This window comes from Dermacentor silvarum, chromosome 7, assembly GCF_013339745.2.
Source record: "Dermacentor silvarum isolate Dsil-2018 chromosome 7, BIME_Dsil_1.4, whole genome shotgun sequence".
NCBI classification, from domain to species: Eukaryota; Metazoa; Arthropoda; class Arachnida; order Ixodida; family Ixodidae; genus Dermacentor; species Dermacentor silvarum.
Window position 1 is genome coordinate 152,598,087 of NC_051160.1, and position 25,400 is coordinate 152,623,486.

Below are 25,400 nucleotides of genomic sequence, written 5' to 3' on the forward strand. Positions count from 1 at the left end.
CCCGCGCGCGTACTCGCGCGGCTCTCCAAAACCACTCGGCCATGTGCCAGGACAGCTTTCGGCGCCGGAGCCGCAACAATTCTACTCGAGGCGGAAGACGAAGCCAGCAAGCCTGGCCGCAAGTGCGTTCAAGTTTCGAGACTTCAGTCCCTCGTCTGTCCGTAAATCCTCTTTCGACGTGCGGCGCCTCCCAAAGCGCACAAGTCCGTTAACCGCGGAACGCGTCCGACGTAGCAAAGCCGCGTTTCCTCTCGTACTTCGCAGCAGCGCCGCCTTTCCCTCGGCGGCGGCGAATAGCCTGCCAACGTCGTCGCATTCAACCGCGATCTCGACATCTCGCGCGTCACGAGCAGGACCGACCGGCAGCCTCCGGCCCTGTCGGCTCGGTGGCACTTGCCGCGGAGGACGGGAGGGCGTTATGGGCCAACGGTTCCTATTGTACTTGGCAGAGCCACACCCTCGTACCGCCAGTTCCGTGACCGAACCGAATGCCGCGCCGTTCCTTCAGATACTTGGGCAGCAACATAGTCGGGTCGTTACTTCCATACTCGCCGCAGGAAGCGACCGGCAGCCGCCAGCCTTTCAGACTCGGCGGCGTTTGCCGCGGAGGACGGGAGAGCGCTTGCAACCGCCAGTTCCAACTATGAATGATGGATGGCAGGCAGCTTTAGCTCTCGACCGCCAGTTCCTTGACCGACCTCATACCGTTCCTCTCGTACTGGGGCAAAGCGTTGTCGGGTCGTCTTACTCCCATTCCGCGCATGAGCGTCGAGGCGGACTGAAAGCCCACCCTAGGAAAGTGCGTTACGACCGTTTGTACCCACGGGCGCGGCCAAAGCCAACCGTCCAAGTTGCAGCCGACCGCCGCTGGGCGCAACAAATTGGGCACGGGGGCGCCCCTCAGAATTCAGGCAGTCCCCGCGCATGTTCGGGTATAGCCGTCCCCGCGTCCAAGCGGGGACAGCGGCGGAAAGCGTCGGGCGCAGCGAGCCGCTCCACCCACACGGGGCAGAAACGATCGTCACCCTTCACAGTCCGGTAATGATCCTTCCGCAGGTTCACCTACGGAAACCTTGTTACGACTTTTACTTCCTCTAAATGATCAAGTTTGGTCATCTTTCCAACAGACCGGCGCAACCGAAAGGCCGCGCCGGACATCGGTCCGAAGACCTCACTAAATCATTCAATCGGTAGTAGCGACGGGCGGTGTGTACAAAGGGCAGGGACGTAATCAACGCGAGCTTATGACTCGCGCTTACTGGGAATTCCTCGTTCAAGGGGAACAATTGCAAGCCCCTATCCCAATCACGAAAGAAGTTCCACGGGTTACCCAGTCTTTTCAGACAGGGATAAAGACACGCTGCTTCCTTCAGTGTAGCGCGCGTGCGGCCCCGGACATCTAAGGGCATCACAGACCTGTTATTGCTCTGTTTCGTGCGGCTAGGAGCCGCTTGTCCCTCTAAGAAGGTTGTAAGGTGCTGGGAACCCCGCACCTATTTAATAGGCTAGAGTCTCGTTCGTTATCGGAATTAACCAGACAAATCGCTCCACCAACTAAGAACGGCCATGCACCACCATCCACCGAATCAAGAAAGAGCTCTCAATCTGTCAATCCTCCCAGTGTCCGGGCCGGGTAAGTTTTCCCGTGTTGAGTCAAATTAAGCCGCAGGCTCCACTCCTGGTGGTGCCCTTCCGTCAATTCCTTTAAGTTTCAGCTTTGCAACCATACTTCCCCCGGAACCCAAATACTTTGGTTTCCCGGAAGCTGCCCGCCGAGTCATTTGAGTAACTCAGGCGGATCGCTGGTTGGCATCGTTTATGGTCAGAACTAGGGCGGTATCTGATCGCCTTCGAACCTCTGACTTTCGTTCTTGATCAAAGAAAACATTCTTGGCAAATGCTTTCGCAGTAGTTCGTCTTGCGACGGTCCAAGAATTTCACCTCTAGCGCCGCAATACGAATGCCCCCGTCTGTCCCTCTTAATCATTACCTCGTATTCCAAAAACCAACAGAACAGAAACGAGGTCTTGTTCTATTATTCCATGCAAGTTTATTCAGGCGACTCGCCTGCGTTGAGCACTCTAATTTTTTCAAAGTAAAAGCACCGGCCTTCTCGAGGCACACAATGAAGTGCACCAAGAAAGGACCGGCATGATGTTCAGTCCGAGCCGTCGCATCGGGTAGATGCACTACTCGTCTGGAACTGAGATCCAACTACGAGCTTTTTAACCGCAGCAGCTTTAGTATACGCTATTGGAGCTGGAATTACCGCGGCTGCTGGCACCAGACTTGCCCTCCAATTGATCCTCGTTAAAGGATTTAGAGTGTACTCATTTCAATTACGGGGCCTCAAAAGAGTCCCGTATTGTTATTTTTCGTCACTACCTCCCCGTGCCGGGAGTGGGTAATTTGCGCGCCTGCTGCCTTCCTTGGATGTGGTAGCCGTTTCTCAGGCTCCCTCTCCGGAATCGAACCCTGATTCTCCGTTACCCGTAACAACCATGGTAAGCAAGTAACCTACCATCGAAAGTTGATAAGGCAGACACTTGAAAGAAACGTCGCCGGCTCGTGGCCATGCGATCAGCACAAAGTTATCCAGAGTCACCACACAATACGGGCCGAAACCCGATCGATCTTGGTCTAATAAAAGCACCCGTCGCCCAAAGGGCTTCAGGCTCACTGCATGTATTAGCTCTAGAATTGCCACAGTTATCCAAGTAGGAAGAAACGATCTAAGGAACCATAACTGATTTAATGAGCCATTCGCGGTTTCGCCTTATTTCGGCATGTACTTAGACATGCATGGCTTAATCTTTGAGACAAGCATATGATTACTGGCAGGATCAACCAGGTAATCGTTCAACTGCGCGTCCAGCCATGCCGGACGCCGTTGTTGCGACGCCGAGGCCACCTTCAGGCGCCTCAGCACGCTTCGTTTTTGCAAAGCCCACCTCTTTGCACAGTCCGAGATGACGGCGTTCGAGCTCGCTACGGCGCCCTCCCCGCAGGGCTGGGTATCGCCACGCGGCAAGAAGCACGCACACTCTCGATAGATTCGTTGCGTCGACTCGGTCACGGCTTGCGGGATTTGCCATCAGCCCGCAGCACTGGTGGACCGATCGGCGCTTGCAACGTAGCCGAGACGGCAAAGCCGCCAAGCGACGGGTCACGCCCGCGCCTTCGGCGCTTTCTTATTTGACTCGTCCGAGGACGATGCGGAACACACCTCGATATCGTGGATACGGCGTCGTCCGACAACCAGCCCCTAACGCATCAAGCGGATGAGGCTGCAGACGATTGCCGAGGGATCCACGGGAGAGGCTCCGGGGACACGCTTGACGGGCACGGAGCCCGCCGCATATCAGACACCCAGGTCGCACGCACTCGGGGGGCGACTGCACTCCAACCCCCATATAATAGCAGCGATAAGTACCCAGACCTCCATGGGGCCGTACTCGTGGCATTTTCGACGGGGATTTGGCGGAAATCGTGCCGCACCTTGACGAACTTTGAAAGTTTACGTCGGCTGCACAGGGCCGAAGTCGTGAAAACCAACACCGCGCAAGAGGGTCGTGATCGTCAATGTTTCGCCAGCGGCGAGTACGGCTTCGCGAATATTCACGTGCCTGAACCACCGCGCATCCTGTGCTGACTTTCACGGCGAACGAGCTTTCCGCTGCCGCACTTTCTCTGCAAACGTTGTGCCACGCACGGTGCTGTGCTCCATGACCGTTGTTTTGGACGGTGGCTTGCGTACTCGTCGGCGTATTTCCACCTCTCGCGTGCACCACGGTGCCCCAGCTCACCGATTCAAGGCAAACGTGCGAGCCGCTTTCGGTATTTCCACGGAAAAGTTGCGCTGAACGTGGCTTGCGCGCGCCGCCCCGGCTGACGCGGTTTCGGACTTTGTCTCTGCGAGCGGTCGCGTACTCGTCGGCGCAATTCCCGACGTCGCCGCAGTGCGTGAATCGCACAAAACGCACCCGGACACCACAAATTGAAAAGTGGTACGATGTCGGCCGGGGCCGCATACCTCTATATAATAGCAGCGATAAGTACCCAGACCTCCATGGGGCCGTACTCGTGGCCGCCGGCGGCAGTTAGCGCCGAAAGAAATTCCTCATTTTTGCTTTTCAAGCCGTGTTTCCACCTCTCGCGTGCACCACGGTGCCCCAGCTCACCGATACAAGGCAAACGTGCGAGCCGCTTTCGGTATTTCCACGGAAAAGTTGCGCTGAACGTCGCTTGCGCGCGCCGCCCCGGCTGACGAGCTTTCGGACTTTGTCTCTGCGAGCGGTCGCGTACTCGTCGGCGCAATTCCCGACGTCGCCGCAGTGCGTGAATCGCACAAAACGCACCCGGACACCACAAATTGAAAAGTGGTACGATGTCGGCCGGGGCCGCATACCTCTATATAATAGCAGCGATAAGTACCCAGACCTCCATGGGGCCGTACTCGTGGCCGCCGGCGGCAGTTAGCGCCGAAAGAAATTCCTCATTTTCTCTTTTCAAGCCGTGTTTCCACCTCTCGCGTGCACCACGGTGCCCCAGCTCACCGATACAAGGCAAACGTGCGAGCCGCTTTCGGTATTTCCACGGAAAAGTTGCGCTGAACGTCGCTTGCGCGCGCCGCCCCGGCTGACGAGCTTTCGGACTTTGTCTCTGCGAGCGGTCGCGTACTCGTCGGCGCAATTCCCGACGTCGCCGCAGTGCGTGAATCGCACAAAACGCACCCGGACACCACAAATTGAAAAGTGGTACGATGTCGGCCGGGGCTGCATACCTCTATATAATAGCAGCGATAAGTACCCAGACCTCCATGGGGCCGTACTCGTGGCCGCCGGCGGCAGTTAGCGCCGAAAGAAATTCCTCATTTTTGCTTTTCAAGCCGTGTTTCCACCTCTCGCGTGCACCACGGTGCCCCAGCTCACCGATACAAGGCAAACGTGCGAGCCGCTTTCGGTATTTCCACGGAAAAGTTGCGCTGAACGTCGCTTGCGCGCGCCGCCCCGGCTGACGAGCTTTCGGACTTTGTCTCTGCGAGCGGTCGCGTACTCGTCGGCGCAATTCCCGACGTCGCCGCAGTGCGTGAATCGCACAAAACGCACCCGGACACCGCAAATTGAAAAGTGGTACGATGTCGGCCGGGGCCGCATAGCTCTATATAATAGCAGCGATAAGTACCCAGACCTCCATGGGGCCGTACTCGTGGCCGCCGGCGGCAGTTAGCGCCGAAAGAAATTCCTCATTTTCTCTTTTCAAGCCGTCTTTCCACCTCTCGCGTGCACCACGGTGCCCCAGCTCACCGATACAAGGCAAACGTGCGAGCCGCTTTCGGTATTTCCACGGAAAAGTTGCGCTGAACGTCGCTTGCGCGCGCCGCCCCGGCTGACGAGCTTTCGGACTTTGTCTCTGCGAGCGGTCGCGTACTCGTCGGCGCAATTCCCGACGTCGCCGCAGTGCGTGAATCGCACAAAACGCACCCGGACACCACAAATTGAAAAGTGGTACGATGTCGGCCGGGGTTGCATACCTCTATATAATAGCAGCGATAAGTACCCAGACCTCCATGGGGCCGTACTCGTGACCGCCGGCGGCAGTTAGCGCCGAAAGAAATTCCTCATTTTTGCTTTTCAAGCCGTCTTTCCACCTCTCGCGTGCACCACGGTGCCCCAGCTCACCGATACAAGGCAAACGTGCGAGCCGCTTTCGGTATTTCCACGGAAAAGTTGCGCTGAACGTCGCTTGCGCGCGCCGCCCCGGCTGACGAGCTTTCGGACTTTGTCTCTGCGAGCGGTCGCGTACTCGTCGGCGCAATTCCCGACGTCGCCGCAGTGCGTGAATCGCACAAAACGCACCCGGACACCACAAATTGAAAAGTGGTACGATGTCGGCCGGGGTTGCATACCTCTATATAATAGCAGCGATAAGTACCCAGACCTCCATGGGGCCGTACTCGTGACCGCCGGCGGCAGTTAGCGCCGAAAGAAATTCCTCATTTTTGCTTTTCAAGCCGTGTTTCCACCTCTCGCGTGCACCACGGTGCCCCAGCTCACCGATACAAGGCAAACGTGCGAGCCGCTTTCGGTATTTCCACGGAAAAGTTGCGCTGAACGTCGCTTGCGCGCGCCGCCCCGGCTGACGCAGTTTCGGACTTTGTCAACACGGGCGCTCGCCGCTTTGTCAGCGCCATCTCTTAACTGTGCGCCCTGTTTGAACGGCTACTAGCGTTCTGGAAAGCGTCCGTCCGAATTGATACACCACTTTGGCCTCGGTAGCGCTGCGATTTATGCTTCAAATTTGCGTGAAACGCTGCTTGCGCTTCCCGCCCCTGCTGATGCGATTTCGGATTTTGTAGCTGCAGGCGGGCTGTAGCTATAAAATTTGTGTGAATGCATCTGCGCGAAGCAAGTGCCCCGCTTGGTCCTCTTGCGGCATTTAATGTGAGTGTAATTCTTTCAGTTAATATGCAATACGAAGCCTCGAGCCACTTGGTATTATTGGAGGGACAGTGAGACCAATTTTGTTAAGAAATTGTTTAGAAACGATGAGGACGTGCACCTTCCAGCCATCTGCCTTCCCCATCAAAAAGTGTCCTTGCTGCGCGTAATTGGAACAAACGCTTTTCCGGGTGCATTTCAATGCAAACACACCTGTTTCTTTGCGTAAAAAAAAAAAAAAAAACAGATAATACTGGGGTTTTGCGTGCCAAAACCGCGGTCTGATTATGATGCACGCCGTAGTGGACAACTCCGAAATAAATTAGACTATATGGGGTTCTTAAACGTGCTCCTAAACCTTAGTGCACGGTTTATTTATTTATTTTTTTTTTTTCATTTCGCCCCCATCGAAAAGCGGCTGCCGTGGCTGGGATTCGATCCCATGACCTCGCGCTCACTAGCCAAACGCTATACCTACTGAGCAAACACGGCTGGTTTGTTTCTTTGTGTACTTGCTTTTGTTAGCTGTCTTTTTTTTTCTCAGTTTAGTTGTAACTGCTTTGCTGTTTATTCACTGTCAGAGACAAGGTTTAATAAAGCAAGCCACTTTTTGTTTCTTCTTTTTTTGTATTTCTTGCCAAGAGGTTCGAGCTGTTTTTATTCCCCGGCCGCCACTGTCATCATGAAATCGAGTGTTACCTTGCGCCGTCTAGGTTTTTTACGCAATGGCGACGGACTTCGCGCTTGCTATTTCCGTAGATAGATGGCGGTAACGTGTTTTCGCATCCATATCAACAGTCACTGGCCACCGCTGATATTATTTAAACAAGTGTTCCAGCTTTCTTACGCTATGACGCACTTCGGCGTTCTTATTTCCGTACATCCATGACGTGATTTTGACTCTTTCAGTGTGGGCGCTCCTGTGTGTGTGTGTGCGCGCGCGCGTGCGTGCTTGCGTACGTGCGTGCGTGTATATACGTACATACATACATTTATACAGGCTTTTTATGTGACTAGAACCGATGATTTTATTGACAGCGGGCAGCCACAACTCAATGAAACCAATGACATATGTTTTGCTGTCATGTGACGCTCCTTATGGTAAGTTTTATGTTGCGCCAAATTAGTTAATCAATAAGGATTAATTGCGGGAAATGTTTATTATTCACTTTAGGGCCAATTACGTTTCGTTTGTTCTTGAGGGCATTTTAAAACGACCCATCTTTTTTTTTTTTTTTTTTTTGCAGCCACACACATCCAGTGTGGTGAATTATTCCGGCGTTTATTGAAAGCCCGCGAAATGTGAAATAACCCCACGTGACTGAGCTTATGTGCTACTATATTGCGTGCACACACACACAGTCACTCACACACGCATATATATATACGGGGGGCTTCAGCGAACACTTTCAAAAACTCTTCAATAGTGCCTGTGGCAGAATGCCCAAGTCTAGTTCATGAGCTGGTCTGCTCTAAGTGGCGGACATTACTTGCACAAGCAATTGAAATGCTTAGCCGAATAATAATGAAACAGTCACTAATTAGGTTAACTAATTACCTGATGGACCACGTTGGAATGTACAAATTGTAGCCGTGGAGTTTGCAAGGCGGATCCACTCGAAACGAATTCTCGGGATGACAACAGTTTCGAGATATTGATGTAGATAATAATGAAAGCAGCTCTCGCGTGCACCACGGTGCCCCGGCTCACCGATTCAAGGAAAACGTGAGAGCCGCTTTTGATATTACCACGGACAAGTTGCACGGAACGTCGCTTGCACGCGCCGCCCGGCTAATGTTGTTTAGGACTTTCTCAACACGGGCGCTCGCCGCTTTGTCAGCGCCATCTCTTAACTGTGCGCCCTGTTTGAACGGCTACTAGCGTTCTGGAAAGCGTCCGTCCGAATTGATACACCACTTTGGCCTCGGTAGCGCTGCGATTTATGCTTCAAATTTGCGTGAAACACTGCTTGCGCGTCCCGCCCCTGCTGATGCGATTTCGGATTTTGTAGCTGCATGCGGGCTATAGCTATAAAATTTGGGCGAATGCACCTGCGCGAAGCAAGTGCCCCGCTTGGTCCTTTTGCGGCATTTAACGTGAGTGTAATTCTTTCAGTTAATATGCAATACGAAGCCTCGAGCCACTTGGTATTATTGGAGGGACAGTGAGACCAATTTTGTTTAGAAATTGTTTAGAAACGATGAGGACGTGCACCTTCCAGCCATCTGCCTTCCCCATCATAAAGCGTCCTTGCTGCGCGTAATTGGAACAAACGCTTTTTCGGGCGCCCTTCAATGCAAACACACCTGTTTCTTTGCGTAAAAAAAAAAAAAAAAAAAAACAGATAATACTGGGGTTTTGCGTGCCAAAACCGCGGTCTGATTATGAGGCACGCCGTAGTGGACAACTCCGAAATAAATTAGACTACCTGGGGTTCTTTAACGTGCTCCTACACCTTAGTGCACGGTTTATTTTTTTTTTCTGCCCCAACGAAAAGCGGCTGCCGTGGCTGGGATTCGATCCCATGACCTCGCGCTCAGTAGCCAAACGCTATACCCACTGAGCAAACACTTTTTTTTTTTTTTTTTTTTTCTTTATTGCCTTTTGCAAGATACAGTCAGAATTTCGACACTTCACAATTGGTAAAAGTGCCCACCAGTCTTTGGTGTGCACGAGATTTTAAAACCGCCTAAGGTTCACAAGCTCGTTTAACACACTAATCCATTCTGGCTTTTCGTTTTGCGCATCGAACACTTCTTTTATGTAACAGACACTTTCAATAAAATATTCACGAGTACTTCGAACATTTATGTCAGCGTGTCTAACAGCCATTCGGGTGCGCCACAGGCTGTGCAACCCTAATAGCATAAACATGTCGTATGGCACTCCTCCTTCATTTTCCGTCGGAAGAAAACGGATGCCATAGGGTGTTATGGGCAAGTCTTTCTTTATAGTTCGCTGCATGACGTCCCAGTGGAAAACGGCGTCCCAGCAGTCTATGAATACGTGTTCAATTGTCTCTTCCTTGTGGCATAGTAAACAATCCACAGACCAGGGGATAAAAATACCTCTTTCCTGAAGCCACGGTTTTACAGGTAGTGTATTGGAATGCAGCTGAAAAAAGAAAGACTTTGCCGATGGCCTGACAGGCATACGTTTTACCCTTTTTAGGACGTTTCTTTCACTACCCACACTGAACATCGATCTATACAGCGGCACTGGCAATACCACGTCAATTAGATCTTTATAGAGACGTTTTTTGGGAACGTGGCTGAGGTACTCCATTGAGAAGCGCACCTTCAGAAACCGGAATGCCCATATCACTTCTTTCAAATATCCACTCATAGGGCCACTGTTAACACTGCTAGATACAATGAATTCAGGAAGGGCCGTACCTAGTCTCAGTTGCATCACTCTAACCAGGAAAGGGTCTTTTTGGTCTCTTAAAAAGGCAAAACGACACACTATCTGCTTCAAGAACAGATGCGCCAGTCCAAGCCCCCTGTTTTGACAGATCGAAATAGGTTTGTTCGACTCGTTCGCTCCCAATTGGATCCCCATACGTACACTGCCAGCACCCGATGCAAACGTTGCACGTGAACTCTAGTCATACACAATGCTTGCAATACATAGCACACTTTGGCAACGGCAAACAGGTTGCAGACCGTCGCGCGGGCAAACATCGAAAGACTAACGACCACCCCATTTAACTGCTATTTCTTGCACCTTCATTGTTTCATTTTCCCAGAATTGCCCCGCCTCTTTATAGTGCTCAAGCGGCACCCCGAGATACTTTGTCGGCGCAACGGTCCACTTAACATTCAAAAAGATGGGTGGGGTGCTTTGCCATGTTCCATGCCACACCCCTAAACACTTATCAAAGTTTATCACGCTACCAGTCATTTTACAAAAAGATAAAGCGTCCTTTACCGCGGTCGCGACACTTTCTTTATCGCTACAAAACAAAGCAATATCATCCGCGTATGTAAGCAGCTTTACTTCCGTTGACTGTAAACGAAAACCTACAATACTGTTGTTATAAAGAATCTTTCTGCAGAATGGCTCGAGGTACAACGCAAATAGTAGAGGACTTAAAGGGCATCCCTGGCGCACACTTGAGCGTACGTGAAAGCTCTCACCTACTTCCTTATTTATTATAAGGTTAGCGGTACAATTAGCATAGCACATCTTTACTCCATCGAAGCGCACCGAGCCAACATTTACATACTGAAGAACTGAAAAAAGAACGTTATGTGATACACGATCAAACGCCTTTTGTAGATCAAGTTGAAGCAATGCTACATGTTCACCCCACGCATCACAGCATTCCAGAATGGTTCTAGCAATGTGAATATTTGTGTAGATTGATCTTCCTTTGATTCCGCACGTCTGATGCGGTCCTACAATTCGTGTTATAACTCGCTGTAACCTCTTTGCCATGATCTTAGTAAAGATTTTATAATCAACGTTAGTCAGCGCTATTGGGCGGTAAGACCCAACTGACAGCAATTTTTCTGAGTCTTCCGTCTTGGGAATGAGTACTCTATGCGACCGCCCAAATGACGGGGGTGCATATTTTCGCCTATACACCTCACTAAATACCAAAAATAAAATGAGGCTCACATCTTTTCTAAAGGCCTTATAGAAAGCCGCTCCCAACCCGTCAGGTCCAGGAGACTTCCCCCGAGCTAAATCCTCAATGGCATCATTCAACTTCTTTTTGGCTGATCGGTTCTTCCAGATATTCACGGTCTACGTCATCTAGTTTTGCCATGTTGGCCAGGAACTCGCGTTCGAATTCTTCCGGGACATCGTTACTTCTTCGAAATAGTTCGCTATAGTGCTCGAGGAACGCTCTGTGTATTTTAGCTTGTTCGTCGGTGACTTCATTCTTATAACTTACTTTCCGAATTACGTTTTGCCTTGCGTGAGCCTCTTCGTCTGCAAAGGCTCGCTTTGTGGGCGTTTCGCCGAGCCATAGCTTGTCCGTCCTTGCTCGGATCACCGCTCCTCTGTACTTATCTTCGTCGATAAGCTCCAGTTGACTCTTAAGTTCATTGATCTGCTTTGCGAACGTACCAGGTTTATCGGCCTCTACTCGGTACATAAAGTCCAGTTCTTGTTGTATTTCTTTCTCCTTTTTTCTTTCTTCGTACTTCATCACACTAGCTTTTTCTATTGCACAAATCTTTATTTCTTCTTTAAAAAGCTCCCACAACTCTATCACGTCATCGTGTCTTGCAAATAGCTGTCCGAACTTTTCCTTTACGCACTCAACGAGCGATTCATTATGTAGCAGCTTGTACTTAAACAGCCACATCTTCCAATTAAAGCGTGAAGCCTCTTTGCGCGTCCCAAGAGTGACTAACACCAAACAATGGTCACTGAATGACACATGTTTAACGATATAACTGTGGCATGCTGGTACTAACTGCAATGAAACGTATATCCTATCCAGTCTCGCGTCGCTGATAGTGTGTAAAAACTGGCCGGGTACCATTAGACAACACCTGTCCTATATCTTCTAAATTATGCTCTTGTACCATTGCGATCAAGCGCGAGGCGCTCTTTTCTTTTACTGGAACATTTTTGTCACGATCAGCCACTGAGCAAACACAGTTAAAATCTCCAAGCATAATTATTTGTCTCTCGCACATCAAGTACTGCTTCAGCCGTTCAAAAAACACGTCTCGTTCATTTTCGGCATTAGGGGCATATACACAGATTATTCGCCAACCAGAATCTGACATTGAAAAATCGGCTATAACAAATCTACCACTCTGGCACACAAAACCATTCTCAACAACTATTCCTAAACTGTTTCTAATGAAAATAGCACATCCACCTGATGTGCCGAATGTGTGAGCAACACAAACATCGTACCTAGCTCGGAAAGGCAGCACCATGCGGTCAGTTTGTTCCTCGCTATCTATTTTTGTTTCTTGCACCCACTGAGCTATAGCAGCGACGAAACGTGCCGCACAAATGAGGTTCAGCCATGTAGCGCTTTTACTATTTGTAGACAAAGCGCGACAATAAAAGAAGAAACAATGCCACCAGTGAGGATTGAACGCACGACCCCTGGTTTACAAGACCTGTGCTCTACCACTGAGCTATAGCTTTTTTTTCTTTATTGCCGTCTTCGACACACAAAATCAAGGGTTACAATATGATAAAACGTGCCAACCACACTTTGGCTAGCGACAGTACTAAAATCTTTTCAGTGACACCAGTTCATCGAGAACAGACATCCATTGTGGTGGGTCAGGCAGTACTTTGTACGCGTCTCTCACGTAAACAACACTCTCAATGAAGTGTTCTCGCACCCGTATCACAACGATGTCTGCATGTTCAAATTGCATACGAGTTTTCCACATCGCGTGGAGGCCCAGGACCATAATGAGGTCATACGGTACTTCCTCTGAGGAATCTACTCGCAAGAAGCGTATTCCATACGGGTCCAGAGGTAACTCTTTCTTCAGCGTTCTCTGCAGGACGTCCCAGTGAAAGATCGGGTCCCAGCAATCTAGGAAAACATGTTCTATTGTTTCTGGTTTTTTACATAAAAAGCAGTCGGTTGTCCAGGGGATGAAAATGCCCTTGCTATGAAGCCAGGTCTTAACGGGAAGTGTGATTGTATATAATTTGAAAAAGAAAGACTTAGTTGATGGCCTTACTGGCATTTTCTTGACTCTTTTTAAAACGTCCTGTCCGGGGCCTCCATGGTGTGGCGAACGGTACAAAGGTACAGGTAGCATCGTGTCCACAAGATCTCTGTAAATTTTTTCTTTGTAACGGTGTGCAGATACTGCTGCGAAAAACGCACATTCAACATCCTATACGCCAGGACCACTTCACGCAGGTACCCTGTCAAGGTTCCCGGCATGTTCTGAGCCGACGAAACAACAAATCCCGGAAGAAGTCTACACAGCCGTACTTGTATTAGTGTCCGAAGAAAGAGATCATTTTGATCCCGCAGAAACACAAAGCGTGACACAATTTGTCGCAAAAACAAGTGAACCAGACCAAGCCCACCTTTCTTGACCGGGAGGAACAAGTTTGTTCGACTCGTCCTCTCCCAGGTAGAGGCCCAAATGAAAGTAGCGAAAATGCGGTGAATATTTGTACGCTTACCCGCGTAGCACACAACACATTCATAACATACCATATCTTAGAAACTAAAAAGAGGTTGCAAACAGTGGCTCTAGAAAACATTGACAATTGCTTTCCTCTCCAACCCTCAGTCTTTTCCTTTGCTCTCGAAACTTGGTCGAGCCAGTACGGTTCGGCCTCACGGTAACTTCCGAGAGGCACCCCCAGGTACTGTGTAGGTAGCTTTGACCAATTCAATCGAGAAAAGGGGACCAGCGTGTCTTCCCAACTCCCATGCCAGAAGCCATAACTTTTATCCCAATTTATCTGGGCTGCAGCTGAATCGCAAAATTTTTCGACTACAGCAGTTGCCTCTTTAATGCTGGCTTTATCTGTGCAGAAAAACGCGATGTCGTCGGCATACGCCAATATTTTTACATGTGCTGCCTGTAGTCGATAGCCTGTTATGCGTTCGTTGTATTTAATGGCCAAACAGAGTGGCTCGAGATAAGCAGCAAACAGAAGGGGCGAAAGCGGGCACCCTTGATGCACCGACGAGAGCACACAAAAGCTGTCGGTGAGCTCCCCATTAACAATGATTCGCGTTAAGCAGCCTTTGTGCGCCATCGTAACACCTTCCGTTATCACACTGCCAACATTCGTGTGTTCAAGTATGTATAGTAGAGCCTTGTGCGAGACGAGGTCGAAGGCTTTCGCCAAATCTATCTGCATCATCGCGACGTAATCGCCAATCGCGTCGCAACACTCTACCACACTTCGAGCCACGTGTACATTTGTGGTAATACTGCGGCCTTTAATGCCACAAGTCTGGTGCGGCCCTACCAAATGTTTTGATGACACTTTGCAGTCGTTTTGCTAAACCTTTGGTGAATATTTTATAGTCAACGTTGGCTAGAGTTATCGGGCGGTATGAGCCAGGCAACAAACGTTTCTTTTCATCATCACTCTTCGGGATTAGTACGATATGCGATGTTGTGAAAGACAAGGGCAATCTTTTTCGGTCGTACGCTTCGCTAATAACTAGTTGGAGGACATGAGCCAGCACAAACTTAAAAGTTTTATAGAAAGTGGCCCCTTAGCCATCAGGCCCAGGTGCTTTACCGGGGGCTAACTCGTCTATTGCGCACTCTATCTCACTCAGGGTAATGGGATGTTTAAGCCGTGTCTTAACTTCTTCATCTAGCCTTGACATCAATGAAAGGAATTCCATCTGGTAGCCATCTTTAGGTTCACGTGGTTGACTCAAGATGGCTTTGAAGTGATCGGCGATCCCTTGCTTGATGTCGTTTTGGTCGGACGTGATATCATTGCCTTTAGCTAGCTGGCGGATTTCCTTTCGACATGCGTACCTTTTCTCGTCTGAGAGGGCTCGTTTTGTTGGCGCCTCTACCGCCCATAGCTTCTGAGACCTTGATCGCACAACAGCCACTTTGTACTTTTCAGAGTCCATCCTTTCAAGTTCGGTTTTCACTTCCTTTATTTCGTTAACATACACACCAGGCTGGAGACTTTCCATGCTGATGAAAAATTGCAGTTGCTGGCGAAGGTTTGTTTCTGCCTGTTTCAGGTTATGCCGAAGGATACTGCCCCTTTCAATAGCCATTGATTTAACTTTCTGTTTAAAATCTTCCCATTTAATGGCGAAGCTTGCTAGTTGGACTGAAATCAGGCTTTCTAGTTCCTTCGCAACAGCATCAACGAAAGCATCGTCATCCAACAACTGCGCGTTCAATTTTCAGAGGTCGCAGTTAAAGGTGTGTTTAACCTGTCTTTTCCCAAAGGTGGCATTTACCAAGCAGTGATCGCTATATGCAATGGGTTGCACATCATATTCACTACAGAAGGGCATCAATTCGGCTGACTCATATAATCTATCTAGCCGAGCGTGGCTATCACGCTGGAAGTGGGTAAACTGCGGGTGGGTACCGCTGGCGAAGACACTACCGATATCTTCCAAGTCGTAATCGTGCACCAGCGCATTTAGAAATACAGCACTCTTATCGCGAAAGCGTGAAACTTTTGCGCGATCGTCAGCAGTGCATACACAGTTAAAATCCCCCAGCAGTATGACCACCTTGTGGCAGTTTACGTAGGCTTCAAGTCGCTCAAAGCAGATTCGCCGGTCTGTTTCAATATTCGGTGCGTAGACACAAATGTCTCGGAAATCCATATCGCAATAACAAAAATCAGCCAATAAAAGGCGACCTGTTTCACACGAAAACACTGATTTCACACAAACGCCAAAGTTTCTTCGAATGAATATAGCGCAACCACCTGATCCACCAACAGCGTGAGAAACACACACGTCGAAGTGCGCACGAAAATTGGACACCATTCTGTCGGTTAGCTCTTGGCTCTATATTTCGGTTTCCTGGATTCCCAGAAGATGCAATTCATTATCTAAGAGTAGGCGACTTAGCTGACATTGCCGCCTTCTTGCACCGCGCCCTCGTACATTTATCGTGGCTACACACAGCGCTCCTTCGATATTAGCTGCCATGACTACACGGTAGACTGGTGCCCATCACAGTTACGCACGGACGAGTGTTGATAATGACGGGCCGATAACCGCGTCGAATGCCACAAAAGGGAACACAACCCGACCTCTCGAAAACAACACTCACATGCAACTCGGGCCCTCGTTCCTGACACATATCCAAGAGAATAGCGCTCAGGGTGACGGCCATTGCACTCACGAACCCCCCAACCCGCCTCAAGCAAAACACAGCACAGAACTCCGGAGGCGGTTTACCCGCCTGCAGTGGATCGGCCGTAATGTTCGGCCGCAGCATCAAGGTTGGTCTCCTCATACCTGGTGCTTTGGGCGGTGGCTCGTCTCCGCCGCTGCTGTCCTGCGTCGTAGCCAGGCTATTGGTCTGGTCGCGCAGACGTTTCCCCGCCTGCAAGTTGGCAAGCCCGGTATGGGTGTCCATGTCTTCATGTTCAGGGGGGGTGGAGGCCGCTCCCGGATCAGGTGGGCTCTCTTCCTCACGGTTCGGCATGGCTCCAGTGCCCTCTACTTGCTCTTGTTGTTCAGTGGCGACGGCTTCATTGACATGTTGCCCTTGTTTCTGAAGTCGTGCCTCCGACTCTGCCACCTCGCCAGCTGCTTCGTTAGCCGTGGTCGATGTGTCTTCCATATCCGCCTCGTCCATGAGTAGGGCGGAGTTGTCGTCGTTGCTCATGGGTCCGGTCACGCTAGCGTACGTCCGCTCGCACTGACTCTCTTCGTGACCGAAGCGTCGGCACGCACCACACCGCGGTATGCGGCAGTCGCGATGAATATGGCCCGTTCCGCGGCAGCGCAGGCAGAGAGGGGCCCTGTCCGGCACAAGCACGAGAGCCAGCTCGCCGGAGACGCTCACCTGGTGCGGGAGGTCGTCAAGCATTACGCCCGGCTTCAACTTGAGCGTAACCAGTCTTGTGGTAGAGTTCTTATCAGCCACGCCATGCACCCGCCACCGGTCGCGGGCGACGTCCGTGACCTTTCCAAACGGCGCGAAGGCAAGACGCACGTCCTCGTCAGGAACGGTGTGCAGCAGCCAATGCACTTTCAAGCGTACATCCTGGTTGGCGGGGTCAATGACGAGGCATCGGCCCTTCTTGACCTGCAGCTCACCAACACTGACGATCTTGTTCACAGCTTCGTTGTCTTTGAAGATCACGGCCCAAACATGGCTCATACGGTAGGCCCCGAGAGCCACCACTTCCAGCAGGAGCGATAACGGGGCGAGCGCATCGCGGAAATCTTCCACCCGGTATGGGCGGGCCCTGATATCACATTGTAAAAAAACTGTGTTCACAACAAAACGCCCTGTTGGCAAACTCGGCAAAACAACTTGATACTCGCAGTCCGAGGTGGAAATCCTGTTACCGCGGCCGCTCTGGCCGCTGAAGCCGCTCCTACGGAGCGCGTCATCTTACGTCCGTCACGCTCGGTGGCCGGAAGCAGAATCCCACTGAGCTATAGCGGCGACGAAGCGTGCCGCACAAATGAGGTTCAGCCATGTAGCGCGTTTATTATTTGTAGACAAAGCGCGACAATAAAACAAGAAACAATGCCACCAGTGAGGATTGAACTCATGACCACTGGTTTACAAGACCAGTGCTCTACCACTGAGCTATAGGAGCGACGAAACGTGCCGCACAAAAAAGGTTCAGCCATGTAGCGCTTTTAGTATTTGTAGACAAAGCGCGACAATAAAAGAAGAAACAATGCCACCAGTGAGGATTGAACTCACGACCCCTGGTTTACAAGACCAGTGCTCTGCCACTGAGCTATAGCGGCGACGAAACGTGCCGCACAAATGAGGTTCAGCCATGTAGCGATTTTATTATTTGTAGACGAAGCGCGACAATAAAAGAAGAAACAATGCCACCAGTGAGGATTGAACTCACGACCCCTGGTTTACAAGACCAGTGCTCTACCACTGAGCTATAGCGGCGACGAAACGTGCCGCACAAATGAGGTTCAGCCATGTAGCGCTTTTATTATTTGTAGACGAAGCGCGACATTAAAAGAAGAAACAATGCCACCAGTGAGGATTGAACTCATGACCCCTGGTTTACAAGACCAGTGCTCTGCCACTGAGCTATAGCGGCGACGAAACGTGCCGCACAAATGAGGTTCAGCCATGTAGCGCTTTTATTATTTGTAGACGAAGCGCGACAATAAAAGAAGAAACAATGCCACCAGTGAGGATTGAACTCACGACCCCTGGTTTACAAGACCAGTGCTCTACCACTGAGCTATAGCGGCGACGAAACGTGCCGCACAAATGAGGTTCAGCCATGTAGCGCTTTTATTATTTGTAGACAAAGCGCGACAATAAAAGAAACAATGCCACCAGTGAGGATTGAACTCACGACCCCTGGTTTACAAGACCAGTGCTCTACCACTGAGCTATAGCAGCGACGAAACGTGCCGCACAAATGAGGTTCAGCCATGTAGCGTTTTTATTATTTGTAGACAAAGCGCGACAATAAAAGAAGAAACAATGCCACCAGTGAGGATTGAACTCACGACCCCTGGTTTACAAGACCAGTGCTCTACCACTGAGCTATAGCAGAGACGAAACGTGCCACACAAATGAGGTTCAGCCATGTAGCGGGTTTATTATTTGTAGACAAAGCACGACAATAAAAGAAGAAACAATGCTACCAATGAGGATTGAACTCACGACCCCTGGTTTACAAGACCAGTGCTCTACCACTGAGCTATAGCAGCGACGAAACGTGCCGCACAAATGAGGTTCAGCCATGTAGCGCGTTTATTATTTGTAGACAAAGCGCGACAATAAAAGAAGAAACAATGCCACCAGTGAGGATTGAACTCACGACCCCTGGTTTACAAGACCAGTGTTCTACCACTGAGCTATAGCGGCTTTTTTTTATTATGTTGTGATCAACATTTCACAGATACAGCAATTACAAACAAAAAGTAAAGGAAAATCCCTAGCCACTCGGCTAGTTCGTGTGTTTTAAAATGGCCTGATTGTGGCCAAATGATCAAAAACAGTAATCCATTCTGGAGGATGATCTAGTGCCTTGTATACATCTCGTATGTAGATAACAGCTTCAATGAAATAGTCTCTTGCCGATCTTGGACTCAAATGCGCATGTCTGACGTCCATTCTTGTTCGCCAGACACTGTGCATACACGTCACCATAAACATATCACTTGGTACACCCTCTGGTTCCACACAAGGTAAGTAACGAATTCCGAAAGCGCTTAAAGGTAAGGTCTTTTTTAAGGTTCTTTGAAGCACATCCCATAGGGACATCGCGTCATGGCAATCAAGAAAAAGATGTTCAATTGTTTCCGGTTTTCTACGTATTAGGCAGTTTACAGACCATGGAACGAAGAGGCCTTTGCTCTGCAGCCATGGTTTTACAGGGAGGGTATCGGTATGCAATTGAAAAAAAAAGGATTTCATTGAGGCTTTCACTGGCATTCGCTTAACACGCTTGAGGACGTCGCGCTCTGAGCCCAGCTGGTACAGCCCACGGTACACAGGAATTGGCAAAAAAAACATCAAGTAAGTCTTTCTTACAATCGCTTACGTGTCACAGACGTTAAGTATTCATAGGAAAATATGGCGTTAAGAATCTGCATAGCCGCTACAACTTCCCGTAGGTAGCCAGATAACAACGCTGGCCGAAAAAAAAGTTGATACAACGTAGTCTGGCAAGGAATCTCGTAATCGCACTTGGATTACAGTTCGAAGAAAAACGTCAGCTTGATCACGCAAGAAGAAAAACGTCGTCACAATCTGCTTAAAAAACAGGTGCGATAGCCCCAAGCGCCCGTTTTTAACTTTATGAAATAGGTTGCAACGACTCATGCGCTCCCAAGTCGACCCCCAGATGAAGACTGCAAACACTCTGTGCAGTTTTTGTACAGAAACCCTAGTCATGCTTAACACCTGGAGCACATAGTACACTTTAGCTATCAAAAACACATTACAAATGGCTGCTCTTGAAAACAAAGAAAAATTATGACCTCCCCATTTTCTGTTTGTAATTTAACTCTTCTTGCTTCATCTGCCCAGTAGTCTTTGCTGTCCTTATAGTGTTTCAGTTGAACTCCTGGATAGCTATCGGGAGTTGTGCTCCATTTTATGTTGCACATCATGTCTGGAGCACTCTCCCTGCTGCCATGCCAGAACCCAAGACATTTATTCCAGCTTATCAGTGCTTCCTGTTGCACTACAAAAATTGTTAGCCACTTCTACAACTTCGTACACGCTTTCTTCATTTGCGAAAAATGCAGCTATAACATCCGCATAAGCGAGGATTTTAACTTCACTGTTGAAGAAAGTGTAGCCTCGAATACTCGGATTTGCAAGTACTTTTAAACAAAATGGTTCCAGGTAAAGATCAAAGAGGAGGGATGACAAACAACAGCCTTGTTTTACAGATGTTTCAACACGAATCATTTCACTTAGTTTCTTATTGATGACAATTCTCGCTGTACACTTATCATAGACCATTTTCACTCCATCTAGAATTACAGATCCTACATTGACGTGCTTCAGGATGAGGAACAGAATTTCATGCACAACTCTATCAAAAGCCTTGTTCAAATCCAGTTGAACCATTGCAACTCGATCCTGCATAGCGTCGCAACATTCGAGAACCGTTCTTGCTACGTGAATATTTGTAAGAATTGTTCTTCCTTTAATTCCGCAAGTCTGATGTGGACCTACAAGGGACTTGATAACACTTTGGAAACGGCGAGCCAAAACTTTCATAAAGATCTTGTAATCAGTATTCATAATAAAACTTGTTGTTGGGCTAGTTGGTACATTCTTCATACAACGATAGGAAGCAACACATCAAGGAAAAAATACAAGTGAAAGGAAAGAGCGTCATCCTCAAGACGCTCTTTCCTTTCACCTGTATTTTTTCCTTGATGTGTTGCGTCCTATCGTTGTATGAATAATCAGTATTCGTTAAGCTTATTGGTCGGTATGCTTCCACAGAAAGCAGTTTCACCGGGTCATTAGTTTTCGGAATCAGGATCACATGGGATGTTCGAAAGGACGGGGGTGTTAGTTTTTCTTCGTAGCATTCTTCTGTAACTCGATGTAGGGACTCCGCCATGTCTCTTTTGAAGAACTTGTACACGGCGGCACCGAGACCATTTGGACCAGGAGATTTTCCAGGACTGAGGTCGTCTATCGCCTGCTCAACTTCCGCGACTGTTATTGGCCTTTCCAGTGACTGTTTTGTTTCGTCAGAAAGCTTAGGCATAAGCGGCAGAAAATCGCTTAGAAACCGTTCAGTATCGCATGTTTTATGACTAAATAGTCTTCTATAATATTCAACAAAGGCAAGCTGTATCAGTTCACCATCTTGAGTAAAGTCATTCCGAAAACTGATTTCGTTAATTTCTTTTGATACTGCATGTTTCTTTTCGTCGCATAGCGCTCGTTTGGTGGGCGTTTCGCCCAACCAAAGCCGCTCGGACCTCGCCCTTATCACTGCGCCACGATACTTTTCTGCTTCTATGGTCTCGAGCTTCGTCTTTACTTCTTTTATTTCTTTCGAGAACAGCCCAGGCTTAGCATTTTCTACGCTAACCATGTAATCTAACTCGCTATGCAGCTCTTTTTCTTGCTGCCTTTCTTTCTGCCTTAAAACACTTGCTCTTTCCAATGCGGCGACCTTGAAGTCGCATTTAAACTGTTCCCACACCAGCATAAAGTTGTATGTTTGATTCAACCGCATGTTATCTATATATTCCTTGATTCTTTGCAACGAAAAAGTCATCCTGTAGTAATTTGTTGTTGAATTTCCACAATTCCCAGTTAAACTTTGACACTTTTTTCTTTGTACCAATGGTAAGCATGACTAAAGAGTGATCACTAAAGCTCACATGCTGCGTTTCATAATTGGAACATAAAGACACTAACTCAAAAGGGACATAAATTCGGTCTAATCTGGCATGAGATACATTTTGAAAATGGGTGTATTTTGCCTGGTCTTCATGCGTCAACACTAAAGCTACATCTTCGAGTTCATTATCCTCAATCATTCGATGCAATAATTCTGCACTTTTATCTCGATAAGTTTTACTATTGGATCTATCTTCGGGTCTGCATACGCAATTGAAGTCACCAAGCAATAACACACTTCTTTCGCACTCTAGACAGGGTCACATGGTACTAAAGAAACTTTCTCGCTCAAACATTCTATTCGGTGCATAGACACAAACTACTCGCCAGGGAATTTCAGCATAAAGAAAATCACAAACAACTAGTCGGCCATTGTCACAAGAGGACACAGATTCAATGATTCCAAGGCTCTTTCGAATAAAGATAGCACAGCCACCAGCCCTCCCAACGGCATGACTCACACACACATTATATCTGTTGCGAAAGACTTCAACCATTCGATCAGTTAGTTCTTCACTCTCGATTTTGGTCTCTTGGACCGCTAACACATCAATATCATTTTCTAAAAGAATTTGATTTAGCTGACATTGTCTTCTTCGCGCAGAAAGGCCTCTCGTGTTGAAGGTCGCGACACGCAGGGCATGCTTAAAGTTAGCTGCCATCTCTATTAGGAAATATTGCCAATAGCCTACTCACATCTTCGCGTCAAACATCCAGGCCCACTCGCGGTGAGAGTAGGCTCCATGGTCGCTGCACTTCCAGAGAAAAAAAAAACAGGAGTGGGGTTGTACAAAAAAAAGAGGGTAGCCGTCGCTAAGAAGGCGGCGGCGTGGAATTAGTCCGTCGGTCTGTCGTAAGGTTTGGCACTGGCTTGAAAGACTGGCGTCTGGAAGTTGCAGCCTTTGTGGGAGGTTCCCCGGTTGTCTCTGAAACGCCACTCGCAATGGTGTCCTCAGTCTCGTCTCGCGTCCTCTTTACAGGACTGCTGCCAGTTTCTGCCATGTCGACCACGGTGATGGCATCCTCAGTGGCTTTCGCGTTCTCAGGAAGAGTGCTGTCGGTGCCTTGGGTCTTGATTGCGTCTTCTTTTAGCGCTTCTGGGCTCGGTGCGGTAGCAACACGCGCAGGGTCTTTCTCGCGACTCAATTCCTTGACGTTATCACATGGTGTTTGTAGAGGCTTTGGGGCCTCCGCCTTCCCATCTTCGCCGTGACCTCGCGTGGCATCTTCTGCATCTGCTGCATCCATCAAGTGCTCGGAAACCAAATCCCTCCGCGCCGGGCCTGTTACGCTGGCATAGGAGCGCACGCACTGGGTCTCGTCGTGGCCGTAACGACGACAGAGCCCGCAACGTGGAACACGGCACTCCCGACGTATATGACCGATGCCGTGGCATCGAAGGCAGAGCTGAGCTCTGCCTGGGACATGAACGAGTGCCAAGTCTTCACCGACACGCAGCTGATGAGGCAGATCGTCGATGGTAACGCCCACCTTCAACTTCAACGTTACGGACCGCGTTGTCGACCCTTTATCGAAGCAGCCTTTTACCTTCCATTTTTCTCTGTTGATTACTGTCACCTTTCCGAAGGCGGCAAGTGCAGTTCGAACATCGTCATCTGGTACCCCATGAAGTAGCCAGTAAAGCTTCAGACGAACGCCTAGGTCGCAGGGGTCTATAACCATACAGCGCTCGTCCTTGACATTGAAGGCGTCTGCAGCCAGTATCCTCTTTTTTCCCTCTTCGTCCTTGAACGTTACTGCCCACAGGTGATTCATTTGGTATGCCCCGAGGGCAACCACCTCCGGCAGCAGCGAAAGACGGGCGAGTGCATCGCGGAAATGCTCGCATCGAAAAGGCCTTGCCTTAAGGCAACCGTGCAAAAAAAAAACGGTATTCAAAACTGATTCACCTGTGGGCAGATGCGGCAAAACAACCTGATAATCTTCAGCCGGATTGTCAGAGGACCTGATTCCGTGGCCATTGGGCGCTGTATCCGCTCCGAGGGAGCACATGCTTACACAACCGTTCGCTTCGGAAGCCGGAAGTGGAATCACTGAGCTATAGCGGCGACGAAGCATGCCGCACAAATGAGGTTCAGCCATGTAGCGCTTTTATTATTTGTAGACAAAGCGCGACAATAAAAGAAGCAACAATACCACCAGTGAGGATTGAATTCACGACCCCTATTTTACAAGACCAGTGCTCTACCACTGAGCTATAGCGGCTTTTTTTTTCTTTATTGCCGTCTTCGACACACAAAATCAAGAGTTACAATATGATAAAACGTGCCAACCACACTTTGGCTAGCACAGTACTACAATCTTTTCAGTGACACCATTTCATCGAGTACAGACATCCATTGTGGTGGATCAGGCAGTACTTTGTACGCGTCTCTCACGTAAACAACACTCTCAATGAAGTGTTCTCGCACCGGTACCACAACGATGTCTGCATGTTCAAATTGCATGCGAGTTTTCCACATCGCGTGGAGGCCCAGGACCATAATGAGGACATACGGTACTTCCTCTGAGGAATCTACTGGCAAGGAGCGTATTCCATACGGGTCCAGAGGTAACTGTTTCTACAGCGTTCTCTGCAGGACGTCCCAGTGAAAGATCGGGTCCCAGCAATCTAGGAAAACATGTTCTATTGTTTCTGGTTTTTTACATAAAAAGCAGTCGGTTGTCCAGGGGATGAAAATGCCCTTGCTATAAAGCCAGGTCTTAAGGGGAAGTGTGTTTGTATGTAATTTGAAAAAGAAAGACTTAGTTGATGGCCGTACTGGCATTTTCTTGACTCCTTTTAAAACGTCCTTTCCGGTGCCTCCACGGTGTGGCGAACGGTACAAAGGTACAGGTAGGATCGTGTCCACAAGATCTCTGTACAATTTTTTCTTTGTAACGGTGGACAGATACTGCTGCGAAAAACGCACATTCAACATCCTATACGCCAGCACCACTTCACGCAGGTACCCAGTCAAGGTTCCCGGCATGTTCTGAGCCGACGAAACAACAAATCCCGGAAAAGTCTACCCAGCCGTACTTGTATTAGTGCCCGAAGAAAGAGATCATTTTGATCCCACAGAAACACAAAGCGTGACACAATTTGTCGCAAAAACAAGTGAACCAGACCAAGCCCACCTTTCTTGACCGGGAGGAACAAGTTTGTTCGACTCGTCCTCTCCCAGGTAGAGGCCCAAATGAAAGTAGCGAAAATGCGGTGAATTTTTTGTACGCTTACCCGCGCAGCACACAACACATTCATAACATACCATATCTTAGGAACTAAAAAGAGGTTGCAAACAGTGGCTCTTGAAAACATTGACAATTGCTTTCCTCTCCAACCGTCAGCCTTTTCCTTTGCTCTCGAAACTTGGTCGAGCCAGTACGGTTCGGCCTCACGGTAACTTCCGAGAGGCAGCCCCAGGTACTGTGTAGGTAACTTTG

General features: G+C 49.1%; 10 non-coding genes and 1 pseudogene across 10 annotated transcripts; all 11 read right to left on the reverse strand.

The window, feature by feature from the left end:
* Positions 1 to 1,039: 1,039 nt before the first annotated feature.
* LOC119459819 (small subunit ribosomal RNA) lies at positions 1,040 to 2,854 on the reverse strand. The gene has a single exon (XR_005193820.1). It is a non-coding gene; the product is annotated as a small subunit ribosomal RNA (ribosomal RNA).
* Positions 2,855 to 9,120: 6,266 nt separating this feature from the next.
* On the reverse strand, positions 9,121 to 10,124 carry LOC125946582 (uncharacterized; annotated as a pseudogene).
* A 7,489-nt stretch (positions 10,125 to 17,613) lies between these two features.
* Trnat-ugu (transfer RNA threonine (anticodon UGU)) lies at positions 17,614 to 17,685 on the reverse strand. The gene has a single exon. It is a non-coding gene; the product is annotated as a tRNA-Thr (tRNA).
* Positions 17,686 to 17,770: 85 nt separating this feature from the next.
* Trnat-ugu (transfer RNA threonine (anticodon UGU)) lies at positions 17,771 to 17,842 on the reverse strand. Its single transcript has one exon. It is a non-coding gene; the product is annotated as a tRNA-Thr (tRNA).
* An 85-nt stretch (positions 17,843 to 17,927) lies between these two features.
* Positions 17,928 to 17,999, reverse strand: Trnat-ugu (transfer RNA threonine (anticodon UGU)). Its single transcript has one exon. It is a non-coding gene; the product is annotated as a tRNA-Thr (tRNA).
* An 85-nt stretch (positions 18,000 to 18,084) lies between these two features.
* On the reverse strand, positions 18,085 to 18,156 carry Trnat-ugu (transfer RNA threonine (anticodon UGU)). Its single transcript has one exon. It is a non-coding gene; the product is annotated as a tRNA-Thr (tRNA).
* Positions 18,157 to 18,241: 85 nt separating this feature from the next.
* Trnat-ugu (transfer RNA threonine (anticodon UGU)) lies at positions 18,242 to 18,313 on the reverse strand. Its single transcript has one exon. It is a non-coding gene; the product is annotated as a tRNA-Thr (tRNA).
* An 82-nt stretch (positions 18,314 to 18,395) lies between these two features.
* Positions 18,396 to 18,467, reverse strand: Trnat-ugu (transfer RNA threonine (anticodon UGU)). Its single transcript has one exon. It is a non-coding gene; the product is annotated as a tRNA-Thr (tRNA).
* An 85-nt stretch (positions 18,468 to 18,552) lies between these two features.
* Trnat-ugu (transfer RNA threonine (anticodon UGU)) lies at positions 18,553 to 18,624 on the reverse strand. Its single transcript has one exon. It is a non-coding gene; the product is annotated as a tRNA-Thr (tRNA).
* Positions 18,625 to 18,709: 85 nt separating this feature from the next.
* Trnat-ugu (transfer RNA threonine (anticodon UGU)) lies at positions 18,710 to 18,781 on the reverse strand. The gene has a single exon. It is a non-coding gene; the product is annotated as a tRNA-Thr (tRNA).
* Positions 18,782 to 18,866: 85 nt separating this feature from the next.
* Trnat-ugu (transfer RNA threonine (anticodon UGU)) lies at positions 18,867 to 18,938 on the reverse strand. Its single transcript has one exon. It is a non-coding gene; the product is annotated as a tRNA-Thr (tRNA).
* Positions 18,939 to 25,400: the final 6,462 nt, after the last annotated feature.